The sequence below is a fragment of the Anolis carolinensis genome, chromosome 6, assembly GCF_035594765.1.
Source record: "Anolis carolinensis isolate JA03-04 chromosome 6, rAnoCar3.1.pri, whole genome shotgun sequence".
NCBI lineage: Eukaryota > Metazoa > Chordata > Lepidosauria > Squamata > Dactyloidae > Anolis > Anolis carolinensis.
Window position 1 is genome coordinate 91,403,236 of NC_085846.1, and position 25,248 is coordinate 91,428,483.

Here is a 25,248-nt window from a genome sequence, read left to right on the forward strand (position 1 = left end):
TGTAATGTTTTCATCTGTTTTCCTTTTGTTTTCTTCTCTCCTCTAAGGCCAGCGCTATAAAAGCGATTTAAATAACATTGTGATTCGATTGTCTTCTCTCACCCCTATAAAATCTTAATCCAGGAATTGATAAAATTTGAGTCTCCTTTCAATGATTCTGGTGAACTCATGGAATCCTAAAAGTCTCTATTGACAAAAGCCAGAGAGCTCAGTTGAATCCAGACTAAGGGAGCATTTACACCCTAGAATGAATGCAGTTTGACGCTACTTGACTTGGTCAAACTACAGCTCCCATGATTCTGTAGCATTGAGCCATGATAGTTAAAGTGGTGTCAAACTGTATTCATTCTACAGTGCAGCAAAAACCCTTAGTCCATTTCAAAAATCCGATGTAATTATAAGGACAAGTAAGTCCTGCTTAATTCCAGTCTCAGCCTGATGAGGCCTGGAGCCAATTCGCTGGGTCTCTGGTGTGTGTGGAGTGTGTTTACCAATTGGCACCAGAAGAATAACCCGATTATATTGTCCCTTCCCTATGAATGAGTTGCCTTGTTGTTTTTATTGCGTGTTTTCAAATCGTAATGACAACCATGAGGCGAACCTATCATGGGGTTTTCTTGAGAAGGGTTGTTCAGAGGGGCTTGGCCTCGGCCTTCCTCTGAGGCTGAGAAAGTGTGACCTCCTCAAGGACAATGCTCAAACTGCTCACCCCCTGATATATTTGAAATGTGTTGCAATACTGCTTCCGTGTGATTAAATCTTTCCAAAGGTTCCCCACACCCACATAAACGCAAAATCAGAAGTTGACAAAAATCAGAATTAGAAGGTATATCACCATATCATGCAATGCCATAAAAGTATATAAGGCACGAGCAGATTAAGGTTTGTTTGTCTGTCTTTAAGGTATTCCCTCTGCTGTCTGTTCTGGGTCTGATCCAGAAATATTTTCTCATATTTTAAATGTGTTGTCAAAGGTTTTCATGACCGGAATCACTGGGTTGTTGTGAGTTTTCCGGGCTGTATGGCCATGTTCCAGAAATATTCTCTCCTGAGATTTTGTCCACATCTGTGGCAGGCATCCTCAGAGGTTGTGAGCTGTTGGAAACTAGGCAAGTGGGGTTTATATATCTGTGGAAGGTCCAGGGTTGGAGAAAGAACTCTTATCTGATTGAGGCAGATGTGAATGTTGCAACTGGCCATCTTGATTAGCATTGAATAGCCTTTCAGCATCAAGGTCTGGCTTCTTACTGCCTGGGGGAACCCTTTGTTGAGAGGTGTTCGCTGGCCCTGATTGATTCATTTCTAGAATACCCTTGTTTTCAAAATGTTGTTCTTTATTTAGTCCTGATTTTAGAGATCTCAAAAAAGTGAACAAAATCTGGCTACCAGTATTTAAAAAAACCTCTAAAATCAGGACAGTAAATAAAGAACAACGCTCTGAAAATAGAGGAATTCTACATGAATCAATCAGGGCCAGGCAACACATCCCAACAAAGGATTCCCCTAGGCAAAAAGCAGCCAGACTTTGAAGCTGAAAGGCTATTCAGTGCTAATCAAGGCGGCCAATTGAAGCATTCACACCTGCCTCAAACAAACAAGAGTTCTTTCTCCCACCCTGGACATTTCAAAGATATATAAACCCCACTTGACTAGTTTCCAACAGACCTCAAAACCTCAGAGGATGCCTATTTTATTTATATTTTTATTACAACATTTATATCCCGCCCTTCTCAGGACTCGTGCCTACTATAGATGCAGGCGAAAGGTCAGGAGAGAATGCTTCTGGAACATGTCCATACAGCTCGGGAAACTCACAGCAATCTAGTGATTCTTGCCATGAAAGCCTTCGATAACCTATCCTCTCCATCATTCTTTCGTCTCCCTTCATCTTCATTTCTGTTCCCTCTCGCCTACACTTCCTTCCTTCCTTCCTTCCTTCCTTCCTTCCTTCCTTCCTTCCTTCCTTCCTTCCTTCCTTCCTTCCTTCCTTCCTTCCTTCCTTCCTTCCTTCCTTCCTTCCTTCCTTCCTTCCTTCCTTCCTTCCTTTTTCTTTCCTCCTTCGCTCTCTCCTTCTCTCTATCTCATCCCTCCCTTTGTTCCTTCCTTCCTCTCCTTCCCCCTTCTTCCCTCTTCCTCGCATTTCCTTCTTGCCTCCCTCTCTTTATTTTCCTCCCATCTCTCTCCATCCCATTCCCTCCCCAGTTTAGCCCCAGTTTCTGAGCCTTTGCTCTTCTGCGGGGATGTGGTGCTGTCACCTCTCTTGAGTGGGAAGCAGAGGATCCCACAAAACCAGGTCACAGATCCCTTCGCTCGGAAAGCGAGCTATTTTAGGGAAGAGTTAAACGCTGCCAGCCCGAAGGAGGGGGGAGGCGGGAGGAAAGGAGCTTCTCTTTCCCTTCCTTCTCTCTTCCCCACCTCCTTCTCTTTATCTCCCCCCTTCCTCTCCCTGACTTTTCTGGATTGGCACCCACCCGCCTTGGAACAGACTGGCAGGCGTCAAGGGCTTTCCATACCGCGAAGGCGAAGGAAGTGGGGGAGAGGATGGGTTTTGTTTTTTGTTTTTTTTGTTGGGGGGAGGTTTGTAGGCTGCCCCAAAGAAGGGGAAGAGGCAAGCCTCCAGCGGGATCCCACCCGCGCCGTTCTCTCTGGGTCGAAAGACATAATCGAAGGCAGAAGGGAAAGGATCCACCGAGAGCCCCAGCCACTGTCTCGTGTACAGATTTGTCCGGTAATTTAAACCGGATTCCAATTCCCTTCCTTTTCAGATGAATTCAATGTGTGTCGAGGACCCAGGCAGGAGGCAGGCTTTGCAAGCCTCCAGCTCCAGGTCTCAGATGTCTGAACTCTAGGCTAGGATGATTCCTCCAATTATTCCAGGTCCAGCAGGTATGTGTTGGGATGAGGCCCCGGGTCAAGAGAAGCTCGCATGTGCACTCGAAGGCTTTCACTGTGAGTTTTCCGGGCTGTGAGACCATGTTCCAGAAGCATTCACTCCTGACGTTTCGCCCACACCCACGGCAGGCATCCTCAGAGGTTGTGAGGTCTGTTGGAAACTAGGCAAGTGGGATTTATATATCTGTGGAAGGTCCAAGGAGGAAGAAAGAACTCTTGTCTGCTGGAGGCAAGTGTGAATGTTGCAGTTGGTGACATTGATTAGCATTGAATAGCCTTGCAGCTTCAAAGCCTGGCTGCTTCCTGCTTAGGGGAAATAGTAAATAAAGAACATCACTCAGAAGACAGGGGAATTCCAGACAGGAAACAATCAGGGCCAGCTAACACCTCCCAACAAAGGATTTCCCCAGGCAGAAAGGAGCCTCCGGTGGCCTAGGGGATAAAAGCCTCGTGACTTGAAGGTTGGGTTGCTGACCTGAAATCTGCCAGGTTCGAATCCCACCGGGGAGAGCACGAATGAGCTCCCTCTATCAGCTCCAGCTCCATGCGGGGACATGAGAGAAGCCTCCCACAAGGATGGTAAAACATCAAAACATCCGGGCGTCCCCTGGGCAATATCCTTGCAGACGGCCAATTCTCTCACTCCAGAAGCAACTCCGGTTGCTCCTGACACGAAAAAAAAGGCAGAAAGCAACCAGGCTTTGAAACTGCAAGGCTAGTCAATGCTAATCAAGGTGACCAATGTCTGTTGGAGGCAAGTGTAAATGTTGCAATTGGTCACCTTGATCACCATTGAATAACATTGCAGCTTCAAAGACTGGTTGCTTCCTGCCTGGGGGAAATAGTAACTAAAGAACAACACTCAGAAGGCAGGGGAATTCCAGACAGGAAACAATCAGGGCCAGTTAACACATCTCAACGAAGGATTCCCCTAGGCAGGAAGCAGCCAGGCTTTGAAGCTCTAAGGCTATTCAATGCTAATCAAGGTGAGCAATGTCTGTTGGAGGTAAGTGCAAATGTTGCAATTGGTCACATTGGTTAACATTGAATAACATTGCAGCTTCAAAGCCTGGTTGCTTCCTGCCTGGGGGGAATCCTTTGTTTAGAGGTGTTAGCTGGCCCTGATTGTTTCCTGTCTGGAATGCCCCTGTCTTCTGAGTGTTGTCCTTTATTTACTATTTCACCCAGGAAGGAAGCAGCCAGGCTTTGAAGCTACAAGGCTATTCAATGTTATCAAGGTGGCCAATTGCAACATTCATACTTGACTCTAACAGACAGGAGTTCTTTCTCCCACTGTGGATATTCCATTGATATATAAACTCCACTTGAGTAGTTTTCAACAGACCTCACAACCTCTGAGGATGCCTGCCATAGATGTGGCAGATATCAGGAGACATGGCTATACAGCCCTGAAAACTCACAGCAGTCCAGAGACTCGCATGTTTCTTGGATGAGAAGCGAAGTTAGGATCTTGTTTAGAAAGAGGTCTCATTGGGAGGAAGGGGGAGGAAATGGTTGGTGCTTGGGGTGCATCTACATTGCAGAACGAATGCAGTTTTGCACCACTTTAACTTAATGCTATGGCATCCTAGGAATTGTGCAACTTCTTTAGCATGATATTTTGGATGTCGTAAAAGAGCAACAGATTGTTCCTTGTTCAATTAGAGACAACGTTGAAAAAAAGTTGCCTTTTCTGCCAAAATAAGTTACTTGGCTTTGGGCATGAGGCAACTTAATTTGGGTGGAAAGGAGTGAAATATCATCCTCTGTCTCAGAGGATGGAGAAAAAATGAAGTCTGACAGCAGTTTAATTGCCATGGGTTAGTGCTATGAAATCTTGGGATTGCATAGCATTGAAGAATGGCCATTAAAGCGGTGTTAAAACTGCATTCATTTTACAGTGTAGATCAATGGTTCTCAACCTTCCTAATGCCGTGACCCCTTAATACAGTTTCTCGTGTTGTGGTGACCCCCAACCATAACATTATTTTGTTGCTACTTCATAACTGTAATTTTGCTACTGTTATGAATTGTAATGTAAATATCTGATATGCAGGAAGAATTTTCATTCACTGCACCAAATTTGGCACAAATACCCAATAGACCCAAATTTGAATATTGGTGGAGTTGTGGGGGGATTGATTTTGTCATTTTGGAGTTCTAGTTGCTGGGTTTTATAGTTAACCTACAATCAAAGAGCATAATGAACCCCACCAACAATGAAATTGAACCAAACTTGAACTCCTATGACCAACAGAAAATACTGGAAGGGTTTGTTAGGCATTGACCTTGAATTTTGGAGTTGTAGTTCACCTACATCCAGAGAGCACTGTGGACTCAAACAATGATGGATCTGGACCAAACTTGGCATGAATACCCAATATGCCCAAATGTGAACACTGGTGGAGCTTGGGGGAAAATAGACCTTGACATTTGGGAGTTGTAGTTGCTGGGATTTATAGTTCACCTACAATCAAAGAGCCCCTTGAACCCCATCAGTGATGGAATTGGACCAAACTTCCCACACAGAATCCCCATGACTAAGAATATACAGGAGGGATTTGGGAGGAATGGACAATGATTTAGGGGAGATGTAGTTCTGGTCACAAACTGAGAAATCACGTCTCCTTTCATTTCCTTGATTTTATACGGGCCAATTTTGGCTTCGATCCAAAATTCTCAATCTGTCAGGGGAAATCAGGCGCTAGGCTGGAGTCCTGCCTGCCATCAACATTGACTTAAAAGGCATGAAGGGAAGAGGGAAAGGAAGGACTGGGTAGGTTATAGGGGTTGATCTGTTCTACACAGTAGAAGGGAATGCAGTTTGACCCCACTTTAATGGCCATGGCTTAATGCTCTGGAACCATGGCAGTGGTAGTTTGACAAGGTCTTTAACTTTGTGTTGATGAAGACTTTCATGGCCAGAATCACTGAATGGCTGTGAGTTTTCCCCGGGCTGTATGGCCATGTTCCAGAAGCATTCTCTCCTGACATTTTGCCCACATCTATGGCAGGCATCCTCAGAGGTTGTGAGGTTTGTTGGAAACTAAGCAAGTGAGGTTTATATATCAGTGGAAGGTCCAGGGTGGGGGAAAGAACTCCTGTCTGTTGGTGATAAGTGTGAATGTGGTAATTAATCAATGGCCTCTGTGTAGTCTGACATAATGGTTGTTAGACTGGTCCAGCATTTCTGGAGAAGCTATTGAAATCCACAAGCATGTGGACAATTTCAATAGAAATTGATCAAAATCTGGCTACCAATATAAAACCCCCCTCTAAAATCAAGACAGTAAATAAAGAACAACACTCTGAAAATAGGGAAATTCCAGACATGAAACAATCATGGCCAGCTAACACTTCTTAACAAAGGATTCCCCTAGGTAGGAATCAACCAGGCTTTGAAGCTGCAAGGCTTTTCAGTGTTAATCAAGGTGATTATTTGCCACAGTCACACTTGCCTCCAACAGACAAAAGTTCTTTCTTCCACCTTGGACTTTCCACAGATATAGAAATCTTACTTGCTTAGTTTCCAACACACCTCACAACCTCTGAGGATGCCTGCCATAGATGTGGGTGAAACGTCAGGAGAGAATGCTTCTGGAATATGGCTATATAGCCCAGAAAACTCACAGCAACCCAGTCTTTGACTTCCTCTGCTAAAGAGGCCTGGTGCCTAATCAAATTACAAACCCAGGATCTTATAGCAGTGAGCCATTGCAATGAAAATACTGTCAAAGTGTATTTATTCTACTATATGGATGTACTCATAGGAGATTGGGAATGAAGCCTGGATCTACACTACCATATAATGCAGTTGGAACGGCATTGTATGGTCAGCATAGGCCCATATATTGCAGATTGAACCACATTGAACTGCATTATATGGGTCTACAGTGACCATATAATGCAGTTCCAATTGCATCAAATGGCAGTTTAGATCCAGCCGTAATGCATAGAAGGAAAATAACATAGATCTTCAGCTGTAATAATCTGCCTTCCCTAATGTGTCTAATCTTTGATAGCATCAATATAATAAGTATTAGTAATTGATATTTTGTCTTGTAGGAAGCCTACAGTTTTGGAGGGATTGTCTTATGGTCCAGCTGGGCTTTGCTTCTGAGAATCTCCCCTTTCCCTCCAGGAAGGCAAGACGCAGCCTTGATCTATTTATGTATTCAAACCGCCCTTAAGGAGAAGGCTATCATTTCCTACTAAGCCAAGACAGGGCTCCTCTTCTTCTTGTGATCAAGTTGCAGGACTTCCATCAATATTTCAGGTGCTGCTGGCAATGTCTCCTTCTCCTCCTCGTTGGTAACCCATTTCTCCCTTCCACACATGCAGCTCAGATCTCTTGACTACTATCTCTTTTCTAAAACTGGCCCAAGTGTGTATCTACATACACTGCAGAATGAATGCAGTTTGTGTTGGAAATACCAACTTCCCAAGCCTACACTATTTATTTGTTAATGTATGTATTTGCTAATCTGAGTTCTATGTGTATGTTAATTTGCCAGTTTGACTGTACCTCTTTGGTGTGGAGGGACTATAGATAAGTGATTGTACTGAACATGTTCAGACTCAGGACTCCATTTTGTATTCTGTGTGATTATGGACTTCAATGTTAACAGTTTGCTTTAGGCTTCAGTGGAGGTGGATGCATGTATGCTTATGGACTTCAGTGATTATAAGTATACTTAAAGACTATGGACTATTGATTATGCACCATGTACTCAATACAGAGAAGCTATATCCTATCTATAACTGAACCTTAATAAGAAATGTGTCTGTATGGTGAATTAATACAAGATGCTTACAAGCAGAGGCGGTCCAACGGTGAGGCCAAGTAGGTGGCCGCTGTTGGCGCACACTAAGGGGGGGCGCAGTCGAGGCACCCCCGTCAAAACTTGGTGCCGCCGTGGCCCCGCCGTGGTCCACCGCCACCTCTATTAGATTTTCCCATGGCAGAACCCGCTGAGCATGCGCGGAAGAGTCCCATCACCCCAAATGGCTGATGGGACTCTTCCGTGCATGCGCAGAGGGTCGCTCGCTCACGCGGTGACGTAAGGCACACTGTATGCCTTACGTCACCGCGCGAGTGAACTCCTGCGCATGCGCAGAAGAGTCCCGTAGGCCATTTTGGCCGACGGGACTCGTGCGTATGCACAGAGCTTTGCTCGCCTCAGTTGAGGCCTTCTGTGTTCGGCAGGGCGGGAGCCAATGGTTCCCGCCGCCACCATCGCCGGTAAGTCCAGGGCCTTCGGGGGGGGGGGGGCGGCCACTAGGTTCGCCTACACGGCGAAATTACCTAGGGCTCCACGAGTAAACAAGAAATGACTTTGTTCTTGTTATCTCTAAAAGCATATTTTAAACTAAGGTTTTTAAAGTGATCATATATGTTTTTGGACAAATACAATTACAACTACAATTACAATTACAACTGCAATTTCAACTTTAAGGAACAACCATCCTCTGCTAACCAAATGTATTTTTGTAGTGACATGTGTTTGTCTTTGGCAGTTCAAAGACATGATTCTTCAGTTTAACAGCTGAGTTACCTGTGTGCCATTACATGAATGCCTGTGAATATCATTTGTTCAAAGGGTTGACTTCTAACAAGATCATGCTTTTCTTGACTAGTGGTTTTCAAAAGGTGGTCTCCACATATTCATGAAGATTCATATTTGCCCAAAGGATATGTGCCCAGAGACTTGGTGCAGTTATTTTCCAATAGTTTGACACCACTTGAACTGCCATGACTCAATACAGTAGAGTCTCACTTATCCAACCCTCGCTTATCCAACGTTCTGGATTATCCAACGCATTTTTGTAGTCAATGTTTTCAATATATCGTGATATTTTAGTGCTAAATTCATAAATACAGTAATTACTACATAGCATTACTGCATATTGAACTACTTTTTCTGCCAAATTTGTTGTCTAACATGATGTTTTGGTGCTTCATTTGTAAAATCATAACCTAATTTGATGTTTAATAGGCTTTTCCTTAATGCCTCCTTATTATCCAACATATTCGCTTATCCAACGTTCTGCCGGCCCATTTATGTTGGATAAGTGAGACTCTACTGTACTATGGATCCCTCAACCCTGAGATCTGTACTTTGACAAGGACTTTCGTCTTCTCTTTTTTGGCAGGGTGGTCAAGATCTTGTGAAACTACAACTCTCCTGATTCCATAGCATTGAGCTATGGCAGTTCAGGTAGTGACAAACTGCATTCATTCCACAGTGTAGATGCACCGCAGATGCAAAGGCAGAGAGGAAGAACGATCCCCTGGCTTGAGGCTTTTTGGGAGGAAGGCTGGGAGAGATTTAATTCAATTGGGGAAGATCACTGGGGGTTGTTTCCCAGTGATCACCCTTTATTTCTTAACCTACAGTCTTCTAACCATCTGGCTAAACAGCTGAAATAAAGAAACATTTTTGAGTGAGAATAAATAAAATACACCTCAGGAATAATAATAAATAATACACTTTATTTATAGACCACCCTACCTCCCCAAAGGGACTCAGGGCGGTTTCCAACAATATGGCAACCATTCAATGCCAAAAGAAAACAATACAAACAGTTTACGACAGGACAAGGCACATTAGACAATATAAACAACCTAAGTGTAAGTTAAAACCGAGTACATCGGAGCTTCATCAGGTAAGATTCACCAAGGAAGGGTCATTAATTTCTCCGGCCCCCAAGATCTTCAACTGTTTGAGGTATCACATCGAAAGATGTAATTTCCCCCCATCCCGCAGGTTCTAATTCTGGTGTCATTTAAAATAACAGATCATTTTATAGCATCTCCTAATAATCTCCCTCTCCCTTTCTCCCCCTAATACAGATGAGAGAACATTCATTCTCTCATCTATATATTTATCTGAGAACTTCCATTATATGTATTATATATATATCTGAGATAATGAACACCGAAAGTGATATGGGGGTACTACATTTATAATACCGATAGAGAGCTTTTATTCATGTTTATGTTCTCACACACAAATACACACACATCTCAGGGCTTTCTCATATATATATTTATTTTAACCACCCATTTATTTAAAACGCACACACATCTGAGGAAGGGAATGAAAGCCTTAAGCTGATATTAGGGAACGAGCTATATGAATGCTTCCATGTGTGTATCTATCTCACAGTTTTTATTATTCAGTATGTATGTTTAAGATAACTCTCTCATTCTGATATCATCTGCCTATCATCTATCTATCTACCTATCTATCTATCTATCTATCTATCTATCTATCTATCTATCTATCTGTCTGTCTGTCTAAATAGTACCTCCATCATACACAACACACCTTTCAACTAGACAGTTCCAAATCCATTGCCAATCCAGAATTTAGGGTTGCCATATCTCAGAAATGACTTGAAGGTGCAAAAGGACAACAGAAACATTAGAAAATACCAAGACAGCCATGGCCTCCCCAGGAATAATAAAGACCGATAAAGAGTTAGCTACGTTGAATACAAGGAGGACATTTGTAAGCATAGATTGTGCTTGATGGAATTGTCATATTTAAGAATTGTCAGGGTCATCTACAGTGCAGAATGAATGGGGTAGACACGACTTTAAGTGCCATGGCTCAATGGTATGGAATAATGGGAATTGTAATTTTACTATGTCTTTGGCCTTCTCTGCCAAAGAGTGGTGGTGCCTCATCAAACCACAACTCCCAGGATTCCATTGCACTGTTCAAGTCCAAGTAGTGCCCAACTGCATTAATTTGACGGTGTAGATGTACCCTCAGCCAAGACTCAGCCAGTTCCTCACTTCATACCAGCATATAGGTTGGACTAAAAACATGCAGTTGCCTGGATAATACATAAAAGTTCCATGTATCTCCCTTCCTTTATGGTCAAAGTATAGAAAATGCAGCTCTGAAGGTTACTAGGGAATCCATGGCCTTACAGATAATCTTTGGCAGATCAGTATAGTCTTTAAAACCCAATGCTACTCCATATTTCCATGACTGAACTCCCATCTTTGATTTCACCTTAACTGCTGTGGTCTCATCCTTTGGAATCCTGGTATTTGTAGTTGCACGAGGTTTTCAGGTTTCTCAGCCAGAGAGCAATAGTGCCTCTGTTTGTGTGTGTATTGAAGTTGCCTGTGGACTTAATGGCACTTATGGAAACTCTGTTGATTCCATAGGTTTTTCTTAGACAAGGAAGAATGAGAAGGTGTTTTGTCAGTTCCTTCCTCTGAAATATAGCCTACAGTGACTAACCAGGCCTGAACCTGCTTAGCATCCAAGAACAGGTAGGATTCACTGCTTTTAGGCTATTTAGTGCCTCTGTCTAAATTACGAACCAGAGGATTCCATAGGATATAGGTATTCCCAGTAGAATTATAGGACAATAATTGTCTAGTGTGAAAGAGTCCTTGGTAGATGGTGGACTTTAAACACAGGCTGGATGGCAAACGTTCAAGAGAAACTGAGGTTGGACTAGATGGCTCTTGCGTTCCTGTCCAATTCTATGAATCTATGTTTCTGCCTCACTATGTTTTGGGAGGTTATTTAGTTTGCTTCTCTTATTCACCACCTGATAAGCCTAAACAGACTCATAGGGTGGCATTTACTGTTGTCACAGATCTTAAAAATACCTGAATGCCCTTAATGCAAGCTAGCAACCATATTTGCAAGTAGCTCTGGTTGGATGAATCATGTTGTATCTTGTGTAATTGTTCTGAGCTGGAAGGCATGTAATGAAAGCCATATTTGGGAAAAGGCAGAATAACATCAAGTCTCACTTCTGCTTATACTGCAGAAATGTTTCTGCTTTCTCTTCTACAAATACATGCAACTTTTAAAAATCACATTTCTGGATGAATTCCTATTTAGGCTTCTCTAAGTGAAAGGGACGTGGGAGAATCTGAGATCTTCCACTTTGGGGAAGTTGACATCTTCCTCTACTTTGATGCTCTTTAGATGTGGTCAACTCAATTTCCCATTGCCATCAGTCCTCACGGTTAGTGAATGTACGAAAGTTGATGGATTTGTCATTGGTTAGAAATGGGAAAAGGATTCTAAAACCTAGGGAATGGTCTACAGGCAAAACATGGTGCCATATCCTTCTTAAAAAGGAGATGCTCAGAGTCAAGGATGAGAAGACTGATGTAAGTCTGTTACATGGTCGTGTTATTTCTTACTTGGAAAATCAAAGTAGAAGAAGCAGTTTAATGCTGAGGTAAAGGTACCATGACGAAGTGTGGTGTAGTTGTTTGAGCGTTGGCCTTCCCAACTCAGTCATTGATCTTGGGCAGGTCACACTCTCTCAGCCTCAGAGGAAGGCAAAGTCACACACACTCTGAAAAAAATCTTGCCAAAAAAACTCTGTGATGGGCTGCCTTCGGGTTGCCATACACCAGAAAGGACTTGAAGGCACCGTGCCCTATTTTACTGACAGGATATAGAACTAAGGTTGGTATAATGTGTCCAACTAATTCTCCAATTAATGTATTATGGCTTCCTAAAGGCTGTCGATTTATTATGCCATACTTATTGGGCTATGACCCTACCATTATTACAGTCCAAAGCTTTATTATTTATGTTATTTATTATTACAGAAATACCTACTTATTCCAGTCTCTGTTGGGCAAAGCTATGTTTGATTTTTCAGGGGGAAAAATCCATGTTTAACTTTGCAAGGAACAAATTCTGGGCATGACCTTTCAGAGGAATGAGCAGCCAGACTTAACAAATCAGAAGCCCTTTTCATAGAGTTCAATAAAGTTTGTTCCCAAATAAAAGTGCAGAGAGCTAACCCAAGTGATGCTAACCCCAATGGTTTTCTTGCTCCTTCTACAGATTCTTTCAGGAGAACATAGGATTTCAGAAACCATTTGCCATAGAAAGATAGAAGAGCACTAAGTGGCCAAGCTAGGAACATGTTTGAAAAATAGGGCCACTGTCACAGAAGTTTGAAAAACTTTGAGCCTTTCCCTTGCCCTGCTATAGAATCTGAAGCGTTGCTATTATTTCTGGGAGCTGTAGAAAGAACAGAAAGTGATTTTTCCATGTTCTTGTCTGGCCTGATAAAAATCATGTGTACAGAAACCCAGAAAATCTTTGCCAGTACATGCAAGATACAAAAATCAATGGCAAAATCGTGAATCTTCCTGATTCATCTGATTGAGGATAGTTGTTTCAATAAGTCAAAATGGTAGAATGCTACATTACACTTGTTGTTATCAAGGGGACTTTCATTGCAATTTGTATTGGCTCAGTTTGGAAAGAAGTTTCAAAGACTTCTATGGGATATGGGGTTTTTTTCTAGCTCAGCTTGAGCATGCTAACTCTGAAAGAAATCCCACTGAATTTAATATTTCGCTAGGGAAGTTATTTATGTGAAATATGAAGATAACGGTACAATGAGGCTATTTATAATAGAGCTGGACAAAGATGCATAGGGACTCAAGTCCCCACCCACTCAAGACTCAATTCTGAGGTTATATCCCATTGCTTTAAAACTAACTTGCCCAGCTCGAATTTGTCGAGTCTTATGCCTAGTAAGTATATAGGCTAAGGTTGTGATCCCCCACCAGTGAAACCCATGGTGAATGTTGACTTCAGTAAGAGCAACAACCAGAGATCTCTCAGCAACACAACGTGAATTATGCAGTCCTTCAAATGTGGTCAGACTGCTAATCCCATCAAAATCTAGCAATGGCGAGAAAAGCTGTGAGTTTCAGTACAACCACATGCACTTAAGGTGTTTCATGTCCAACTCTGTCTTAACCAGACTTGTGTCGCTTCCACACTACATCATTATAACATTTTGATATTACTTTAACTGCCATGGCTCCATCCTATGAAATTTCAGGGGCCTCGGGTTATAGTTTCATGAGGTACATACAGTTTTCTATCAGAGAGCTCCAGTGCAGTAGTTCTCAACCTGTGGGTCCCCAGTTGGTTTGGCTTACAGCTACCAGAAATCCCAGCCAGTTTACCAGCTGTTGAAGGCCAAAACATCTGGGGACCCACAGGTTGAGAACCATTGCTCTAGTAATTCACCAAACTACAATCCCCTGGATTTCATAGAATGGAGCCATGGCAGTTAAAATGGAATTAAAGGATGTGCCTACACAGTAGAATTAATGCAATTCAACACCACTTTAACGGACATGGTTCAATGCTATTGGACCCTGGGAGCTGTAGTTTTGTAAGGCAAACACACTCTGTAGCAGAGAAGGCTAAAAACCTTATGAAACTATAACTCCCATAATTCCAAAATATTGAGCCTTAGCAGTTAGTGTTGCCAAATGTCTGTGTGCAGTGTGAACGTGATCCAAATCTCTAGATTCCATGTTGGTACCACTAAACAGATAACAGACATTATGGTAGTTGAAAAAAATAATGTAAGGAGTGACTTGGGTCTCTTTCACACTTGCCAGTTATAACACTATGGATCCACTTTAGCTGCCATGGTAGCATTCTATGGAATCCTGGGGTGAGTAATTTGGTTTGTACTAGAGCCCTCTGGTTGAAAAGTCTAAATACCTGCTCCTTAAACTACAAATCCTAGGAGCTTATAGGATGGAATCATGGCAGTTAAAGTGCACTCATAATACTGTCCAACACATATTTTAGTGCCCCAAATGACACCCTGTTTCTGGATATATTTGACCTGCTGATTCCAAAAACGGCACCAGTTTCCTCTTATCGGTTATTAGACTTGTGCATTTGTATGGAATTACTTACCGTTTCTATTTGTTCAATTTGTATGGCCCCATTTCCATTTCTGTCCACCATTTATGGAAAAAGGCACCTATACAAATGGGCTTTTCTTTCCAAGGTCTGAAAAAAAAATTCAGGCCTTGAGTGGCAAAGTGCCTGCTAGCCAGGCCCAAGAGCCATTGAGTGCTTGATGGCTCATAGGCCTGGCTAGCAGGCTATGGTTGAGGGCTTGATGGTAGGCCTGGCAGCCAGGGCCTACAATCAAATGCTTGATGCTCGTAGGACCAGGAGACAGGGCCTACGAGTATCCAGCATCCAGCACTTGGCTGAAAGCCCTGCGAGCCAGGGCCTACAGCCAAGTGACAAAAACCAGCTGATCAAATGGCTACCGTTCCCTTCTGCCTTTTGTTTCATGGTTTCTTTTGTTCCCTTGGGGTTGTACCATTCCGTGCAATTCGAATGGATGAAATGGTACAAAACCACGAAAGAAACAGATGAAACTGGATTCGAGCCCAACTCTATCAGCTATAGATTTTGAGATACAGGACAAATGAAATCTACCAGTTGTCATCTTCTCACCCGTAGAAAATTATGATAACCAATACCTTATCTAAGAAACTAGAGCTGATGCAGTCTACCCAATGCAATTTTTTGAATCTGTGCCCCAAATAACCCCAGGAACAGGCTTAACAACCAAGACATCAAGAAAACACCTTTGTGTGTGTGTTGGACTGTGATTATTTGAAAGGACCTATGAATTGTATAGGGACAGCCGCCACAGAGCTAGCCTGTTTTCCACTGTGATTCACATCATCTCTAACTTGCACCTACAATAAAATTATGATAGACAACTGAGGGAAAACATTTTCTGACAGTTTTCAGTAATCAATTGCTTGTCTCACACCTCCATCCTAACTGGACGGTTCACTATTTTTATACCTACAGGCCTGAGATGGGACAAAAGGTTCACTTAGATAGATCCTAAGTACAGTTTAAGACTAAACCAGATTCAGTGACTCCTAAACAACTCTTCAGAGTTGCAATGCCAACCTAATGCTTGAATTACAAGCTGGGAGGAAATTGGATTCTGGGCCCAATTCCCCTTCTCCTGTCCTGTAACTAACTTGGAGACTGGAAGATTGATGGCACTTATCTCTCTGTCTTTCTTTCCTTTCCTCCTCCCCCTTTTTTCCTTTTTTGAAAGCTGTCGACACAGGCAAATTAAAACTGCTAATTACCTCCCAGTGGAGACTAACCAGATCCTTCCTTGACTGGATTTTGACTGCGGCAATGCGGTCGCATCTGGGCAATATAGGGAGCCGCCAATGACTGTTCACGCTTTTGGAGGAGATTGCTGAGGATTCCATAGCATTCATCCATGGCAGCTAAAATGATGTCAGACTGCATTAATTCTACAATGTAGATTAAGCATGGACAAACTTCGCCCCTCCAGGTGTTTTGGACTTTAGCTCCTACAATTCTTAACAGCCTCAGGCCCTTTCCCTTTCCCCCTCAGCCACTTAAGCACCTGAGGGTGAAAAGGAAAGGGCCTGAGGTTGTTAGGAATTGTGGAAGCTGAAGTCCAAAACACCTGGAGGGCCGAAGTTTGTCCATGCCTGGTGTAGATGCACCTCTTGTGGAGGGAAGGAAGGAAGCATCTTCCCCACTTGTTATATACATAATTCCATTGTGGATTGGCATAAAACCTACAGCCCAGTGGTGCATTTACACTGCAGAATTAATGTGGTTTGACACCACTTTAACTGCCATTCCTCAATGCTATGGAATCTTGGGAGTTGTCATTTGGTGCAGCACTAGCACTCTTTGGCAGGGAAGGCTAAAGACCTGTAAAATCCCATAGCATTCATCCATGGCAGTTCAACATCACCTGCTGGAAGACCTAGAGATTTCTAGAGAGAACACCTCTCTAGGAATTTGTAGGTGCATCAATATGATTCTATGGTCTGCTTCCAGTGGAAGTTGACCATAGAGTCATACTGGAAAGCATAAAAATTCCTGGAGAGGTGCTCTCTCTCAGGTTAAAAAATAGCAATATGGCAGTCTAATCTGCTGCCTTTATGTGTGGAGGAGGATGCTGTCCCATTGCCAATGCTGAAGGATGAGTCAACTTCCAGTTCCATTGGCGTTGGAACCAGAAATAGGTGTGAACTGAACACCATCTTGTTTTTCACCTTAAACCATCCAATTGCTTTGGGCTATCCTTGAAAGGTGAGATACAGTGGGGTCAAAAACTATTCCCAGAACACCAGCTCAATCCCAAAAGGTAAACCATGAAACAAAACTGGCAGTGCAGTATCTAATGGGTCCCTGAACATCTCAACAGAGATGCTAAGATTGATGTGTACTCTTTTGTGTGCCTTAAAACACCCAAATGTACTGTTTCCTTCATCATTCAAAGGGTTCAGAGCAGCATTATGTAAGGATTCACAAGCTGCATTTGATCCAAGATCAACCCTCTTTCATCTGAATAGTGCAAGTAGCACATAGCCTCAACTTATTCTCCATGGCAATAAAGTAACATGAAAACTCCCATTGCATTTGTCTTCTAGAAATCTCAGTAAATATAGATTAAGAGCATCAGCCTACTCAGAAATAAGTCCATTAAGCATAATGGGCATTACTCCCAGATAAACTGATATCATACTCACGAAGCTGGGAGTGCCTTTCCTCAAAAACCCAATGATACTTATTTGTTAGGTAAACATGTGTAGGATTGTATTGGAAGGATAAATAATGTCCCGAAATGCAGCCTTCCTTTGATATGTTTTAGCACCTGAAATAGGAATACAGATACCACTGTGCTTTAAATATATATTTCCTGTAATGAGTCATAAAACTTTGAGCAATCCAATGTATTTGTTTGTTTGCTTGCTTGATTCTGTTTGGTTCTGTAACCAAAATTTCCACTGAAATAAGAGATAATCATAACCAAGAAAATGTACGTAGCTTGTTAGTGTCTGCTGAACTTCAGCTATTCCATGAAAAGTCTGAATTATTATTATTATTATTATTATTATTATTATTATTATTATTATTATTATTATTATTATTATTTCATGTATATACCACATTCCTCCCAAGCTGGGATCCAAGGTGATTCACAAAAGTAATAAATGAAAAACAATAACAACACTTATCATCATGCTAAACAGTTTAAAATTATTTAAAAGTCATACAAAAGCTTAAAAAGGTAAAGCACAATCCCAATAAGAATCCTCCCTTTGAGCAATTACATATTAAATATCTAGAGATGTCTAGAAATATCTGGGATGGTCAGGGTTCAAATCTCCCCAGCGGTTCAAAGATTACTAAGTGAGATTGAAGTCAGCTTTTTTTGGTCAGACATTCGCCCTGAATTTCTTTGTAGTAAATGCAAGGGTTGAAATTCAGTGTAGCCTAGTGGTTTTGATGCTGGACCATGGCTTTAGAAATCAGGGTTTGAATCTCCGCTCTGCAATGGAAACCCACTTTGTGACCTTGAACAAGCAACACTCTCTCAGCTTCAGTGGAAGGCAAAGGTGAAGCTGCTCTGAATTAATCTTGCCAAGAAATCCCCCGATATGGTTGCGTTAGGATTGCCATAAGTTGGAAAGGACTTAAAGCAGTGGTTCCCAACTTTTTCTTTTTGACCAGGGACCACTTTCCAACATTAGTACCAAAAGGCTTATGAATCAGTTTTTGGTCGACTTTAGATTCGGTTTGGTTATTTGGGGCACTGATTCAGAAAATTGCATTAGATAGACCACATCAGATCTAATTTCTGATACAGAACATATGCCATCCAATAGTCGCTATCTGCTCGCTCACAGAAAACCATATTTAATAAGCCTCAGCACTATAAGAGGGTTTCGCGAGACCAGTCTCTCTCATTGCAACAGTGTAGTAATGGTGAGGCCATGGACCATATTTTAGTTCTTGTGGACCATTGGTGGTCCACGGACCACAGGTTGGGAACCATTGACTTAAAGGCACACAAGAAAAACTAAGTGTCCTGGTTCATTGAAAGGGTATGAAACCAAGGTTTGCATAATGTGCTTGACTAATCCCACAATCCATGTGTTATGGCCTCAGAAAGAATGCTGGATCATGTCTTATTTTCTGCCGAGTGCACTTTGGCCCCATCATTTTTGCAGCCCAAAGCAGGAAACAGAAATACTGTACCCACTTGTTCCAGCCTCTGTCGGGCAAAGCAATGTTTAATTTTGCAAGGAACAAATTCTGCTGGTTAGTCAAAGCGGAAAAGCTGACCCTTCAAAGGAATGAGCAGCCAGATCTAACAAGGCACATCAGAAGCACTTTTCACTGAGTTCAGTAGAGCTTGTTCCCAAATAAATGTGCCAGAGCTGGAAGATTCCTACTTTGAGAGCTCTACTGAAGAAACATGAAATTTCTTCTGAGTGTTTGTTTTTGTTAAATCTACATGCTGTTTGTTATAGTTAGTTGTTGTTTTATAGGTTGTTTGTTCTATTTGGATTTTACTAGTTGTATAATATCAGCAACCTTGTTGAGGAGAAAGATGTGACATGAATGTGTAGATGTCTTACATATGAACCCTTCTGACTTAGACTCAGAGATCCTGGTTAATTGTTGCAGATAACATTCCACACACTGAAAACAATTGTTTTGGAAGCTTTCTGTCCTCTGTTCACGAAATTATGCTATCCAGTTTGGGTTTTGATTGACTTTTACTACTAATCTAGCATCTTCGACTCTGTTAATATAAAGACTGCCTACTTTCTCTCTGCTTTCTGCCAACAAAAGAGTTACTGTCCTTTGCCCAGGATGAGAAGTTTCTAAGTTTATGGGTGGATTTTACATTTCCAATAATGGAGGATCAAATGTTTCTGTATCTTTTGCCCCTGATGCCTCTAGAGGTGATTCCAGGTGAAACCTCAAACCATCTCATCACCTGTCAGAGTTGAATGTCCTTTATTCCATAGTAGAACATTATATCGACCTCATGGACTAAGTCTAATTGTTAGTTCCAACCAGAAAAGAAACACTGCAACATTTGTTTCAACTCATGCTTGTGGTAAATACCTTATAGGACAGAAATGAGAAACTTTTTTTTTAACTTAGCAGTTGCATTTCTGTATATTTGACAGCTCCGAGCAAGGCTATTGCCTAAAGTAGATAGGGCCCAACCATATTATTTAAGATCTCCTGGAACTTGAAGGGACCAAATTAGATTTTTGAAGCCAAACAGGGACAGATCCGTTTAGCACTTGGTTGTGGGACCACTATTCTGTATGCTATATTTCAGAGGAAAACGATGGCAAACCATCTCTGACTATTCCTGGCCTTAAAAAATCCCTGTGATATTCATGGGGTCACCACACACACATTGAATGAACCAACAATCTAATCTACAAAGTAGTTAACAAGAAGCCATTGGACTTACTAGTCTTTACTAATGCTTCATTTTTAGACTGTAGATACAAGATGTCCTTCCCTCCTTCTCATATAGAGCTTGAATGCAAGTAACTGGATTGTGGTTTAGTTTCAATGGGGCTGATGTGTGTTAGGGTCTTTTGAGCTGGAATAATTGAAAGCAGTTTCCATACTTCCAATCTGCTCCATATGTGGATTGAAGGCTGTCCACGATCTAGAAGCTAAGGTGAATTGATCTCTTTGGGTGATCAAAAAGGCAAGCGTCATCAGAGGTGCCATGGATTGGGTTGTTGTCACCCAAGAGTAGTTGGGATCTTTGCTTCAATGAGAAGATACAAAGATTCTGGCTTAGGGGCATTGGAACAGCCTATAAATGAATTATTTTCAATGGAACCTTCATGGCATTCACGTTATCCAGGTTATTTGTTTGCGGAGACCCTGATTAACTAAAATGGCAGATTCTATGGATACTGTGTTTCCCCGAAAATAAGACAGTGTCTTATATTAATTTTTGCTCCCAAAGATGTGCTAGGTCTTATTTTCAGGGGATGTTTTATTTTTCCATAGAGAAGAATTGATATTTATTGTTGAGTAAAAAAGAAAGAAAGAAAAATAACATTTATTATATACTGTACAGTAGTTGTCATCACAAACCAGCAAACCAGACAAACTGTGAATTCTATCAAGAATTCTTTGTTACTACCATTATTTCCATGTACAACAATCTCTGGTACATACATTTCCCAATCTTGCATGCTCTGGTGTTCTGTTTGGCAGGCATGCTTCCAAACAAAGACTTTGCTAGGTCTTACTTTCGGGGGAGGTCTTATATTTAGTGTTTCCGCAAAACTTCTACTAGGTCTTATTTTCAGGGGATGTCTTATTTTAGGGGAAACAGGGTAGTAAATCTCTTTTTAAGCACACACAAAGCTAAGTTGTAAGTTGCTCTGTCCTTTATTTCCTTCCTCCTTCCACACTACTCAATATACTAAATAGAGGAGTTGATTTCTAACAATAACAACAACAGCAATATCTGAACATGGAAATCAGATATGGAGGTTCTGATGCTTTGCTAGGCCATGGAGGAAGGGGTCCACATTTTGGTTTCTTATTTGCAAGCCAGCTTTGCATGCATACACACACGTGCACACACAATTTTTGGACCTCTTTCTTTTGAAACAAGGGGGTGGGGAGGAGGAGGAGAGCCGAGAAGGGAGAAAGGAAGGAGCTCTATGTCATAAATGGGAACATTGTGCCTGAATGCAGCCCCCTCCCCGACACACACACACAAACTCTTTATTACAGAGGCGTTATTAGTTCTGACAGCATGCAGCTCAGGTTTGGAAGGGAAGGTTTTGTAATGGGATGACAGACAGGAAGGGCAGCAATCACACACTCTTCCCGGGCTCAAGCTCTCCCCCTCCAACACACACACACAGAGGCACACAATCTCTCCTTCTCCCCTCTTTCTTTTCCTCCTCCCTCCCCTTTTTTTATCAGAATGTTCTGTTCGATGCCATTTATCCTTGATGATAGAAAATTGCTCTGTTGCCAGGACGCTGCTGCGGCTGCTGCTGAAATAGAGGGCAGGAGCTACATTTCCATTTTACAGCTTGAAAGCTATTCAAATGAATTCGTAGGGGAAAGGGGGTGTTCGTGGCGGTGGTTGCGGCGACGGTGGTGGTGGTGGTGGTGGGGGACACACGCGGGGACAGGTTGGCTGGTTTGGAAGTCGAAAGAGAAACAAACGAGAAGAGGAGAAAGACACAGAGAAAACGGGGTCCTTTTTTCCCTTTCTTTGGTCTCTTCTTTCACACAACCACCAGTTTTATTATTCCCCTTTTCTCTGGTTTGTGGTGTTTCTCTGTGTGTGTGTAAAGGAGAATTGCGTGGTGGTGGTGGTGGTGGGGGCATGGAGACTGAAAAAGATAGAAGGCTATGCTATCTAGATCAGGGCACAGTTTTTTCACAGGGGAGGGATTTCGATATAGATAGATAGATACATAAGTGTGTCTACATATACGTCACAGGCTATGGCATCTACATCAAGGAGTAAATCTAACAGGCGAGTGGATTTTGAGATAGAAATAGATAGATATAGATAATATATGGGTATGTGTGCGTGTGAATGTATGTAGGAGGTTATGGTATCTAGATTAAGGTACAATTCTTCCAGGGAAGGAGTTTTTGAGGTAGATATAAATATACTGTTTATACTCGAGTATAAGTCAAGTTTATCAGCCTCTTTCTAGGGCTGAAAAAGCCCCCCTTGGCTTATACTCGAGTGAGGGTCCTGGTCGGCTTATATTTGGGTTGGCTTATACTAAAGTGTATAGGTAATCAGAGTTGGAGAGTCTTATCTTATTCAAGTCTTATTATTATCTTAAATTACGGTTTTATGTAAATATTCAAAAACATTTAATTTAATGACGCCTCAATTAATGCAATTTTATTGGTACTGTATCTATTTTTATTTTTGAAATTTACCAGTAGCTGCAGCATTTCCCACCCTCATCTTATATTCGAGTCAATAAGTTTTCCCAGTTTTTTAGGTTCCTTGGCTTATATTTGGGTTGGCTTATACCCGTGTATATAGGGTAGATAGGTATGTGTAGGAGGCTATGTTATCTAGATCAAGGAGTAAATCTAACAGGCCAGTGGATTTCGAGATAGATGGATATAGATAATATAGATGTGTGTATATGGGTATGTGCGTGAGAATGTATGTAGGAGGCTATGAGATCTAGATTAAGGTACAATTCTTCCAGGGGAGGAGTTTTTGAGGTAGATATAGATATGCAGTAGAGTCTCACTTATCCAAAACTCACTTATCCAACATTCTGGATTATCCAACGCATTTTTGTAGTCAATGTTTTCAATACATTGTGATATTTTGGTGCTAAATTCGTAAATACAGTAATTACTACATAGCATTACTGTGTATTGAACTACTTTTTCTGACAAATTTGTTGTATAACATGATGTTTTGGTGCTTAATTTGTAAAATCATAACCTAATTTGATGTTTAATAGGCTTTTCTTTAATCTCTCCTTATTATCCAACATATTCGCTTATCCAACGTTCTGCCAGCCCGTTTACGGATAAGCGAGACTCGACTGTATATGTGTGTATGTACATGTGTCTATGTATATGTAGAATGCTATGGCCTCTAGATCAAGGAACAATTCTTCCCCAGAGGGGATTTCTAGATAGAGAAAGCTCTAGAAATCCTTTCCTCTGGAAAAATTGCACCTTAATCTAGATACCATAGGCTCCTAGATATACACATACACACACATACATGAGAAATGCCCTTGAGATAGATAAACGGATTATAAGAAAATTGGGTAGGGAAATAATCCTGCCAATTGGACTAGTTGTCTTTTGATATAGATACAGAGGCATACAGAGGCAACTAGTCCAATTGGGGTGAATTCATTTCCCTACCCAATTTCCTTTTCTTTCTCCCTCACACAAATATAAATATTTGCTATTGTTGCATTATGTGCCTTCAAGTTGAACCCTGGTCTCCCAGAGTCCTAATCCAACAATGAAATCATTGGATCACGATGATTTCAGTAGCACAGGACCATTTTATTAATTATTGTTTATTTAATTTTTATCCTGCCCTTCTCCCGGTAATGGATCCACTTTCCCACAGCACTATGTTACAGCTAAAAAAAAAAAGTGTCCAAAACAATGCAATCTCACACGGTATGCTATTGAATAATGCACACTCTCTTCTACCTAATGCAATGTGCACTGCCTGAAGGCTTACATATATCCAGTCAACCATTTCCCAGTAGGGATTGGCTTCAAAGAACTTGCCCTTTCACCTTTTATAGGTGCTCTCGGCTTTTGATGTCTTTATTGCATGCAACCTAAGAACGCGGGAAGCATTGGATGAGATCCTGTTGGTACAAAAGTAGACCCATTCACTCATTGTGGAGTAATGAGTCAACATATGGAGAAATCCCATTGATCTAATGGATTAACTCTAGTTTAGATCACAAATAAGTTATCTCCTTTAATAGTAGGAACTCATCCCAGGAGATAATCCCATAACGGGAAAAAGATGGAATATGATTAAATAGATACATAACAGAATTTAGGCTATTGTATGCAAGATCAAGAAGGGAATGTTGGCTGCAATTTCCCATAAAAGTATCCACAAGCAAAATGAAAAATCTAGGTTTTGTTCCTACTTTTTCTGTGAATTGGTTCAGGCAATCCTTTGAATCTTTACAAGGAAAGAAACTGGATTGACCTCATTAGATAAGAGTGCATACAATGGTGATTCTGTTTCATCTTTTAATCCAAACTTTAAAGGAACTAAATAATGACAGGAACCCTATACTCAAAACAGGTTCAGCACTTTGGATAGCTCTCCCATAGTCTAGAATATAGCTAGGATTCATCATTGAGTTGAAAACCAGCAGTTCCCAAGCTAGATCCATTACTTGGGTTTGTGGCTTGGTGAAGACCTGGAATGTTTCTGCAGGGAGGTCTAAATACTCCTCATAAACTACAAATCCCAATATTCCTTAGGATGGAGCTATGGCAGTTAAAGGAGAACTATAGTGCCATAGTTATGTAATGTGAAAAAGACCCTGGTCAACAGTAGGAATTGCTCTGTGTCCTTAATACTGTGGGTTGGAAGGCTGGCATGTGGACACCACAGGGCGTGAAAGGTGATAGGGCTAGAATATGGTTCTCTGGTGGTCTTTTTCATGTATAGTATTTGGATTTGGGTTTGATTTCCCCCTCCAAATCATTGAGATAGATCAAAATTTGAAGTAGGTAGCAAGAAGTCACCTGTAGGTTTTCATAGAAGTTCCTCTTAGATGTTATTGACACACAATGGATTGAGCATTGTACTACAATTCTGGAGACTGGGATTTGAATCCCTTCTCACTCATGGAAATCCACTGGAGAACCTTGGGCAAGTAATACTCTCTCAGCTTCAAAGGAAGGAAAGGCCAGACTCCCTCTGAAAAAATTCTGCCCCAAATACTGTGTGATAGGTTCTCCTTAGGGTCACCATAACTGAGAAGTGACTGAAAAGGCAAATAACAACAGCAGCAACAAACAAATATGAATACAATTATGGTCGTCCAGGAATAGTAAGGGCTGATAAGGAGTTAGCTACACTGAATACATGGAGAGCACTTGTAACTCTAGATTGTGCTTGTAAGCGTCTTCGTATTTATGAATCATTCAGTGATAATGGATG

General features: G+C 41.5%; 1 non-coding gene across 1 annotated transcript; it reads right to left on the bottom strand.

Moving 5' to 3' along the window:
• Positions 1 to 23,365: 23,365 nt before the first annotated feature.
• Positions 23,366 to 23,459, bottom strand: mir5395 (microRNA mir-5395). Its single transcript, NR_129996.1, has one exon. It is a non-coding gene; the product is annotated as a microRNA mir-5395 (primary transcript).
• Positions 23,460 to 25,248: the final 1,789 nt, after the last annotated feature.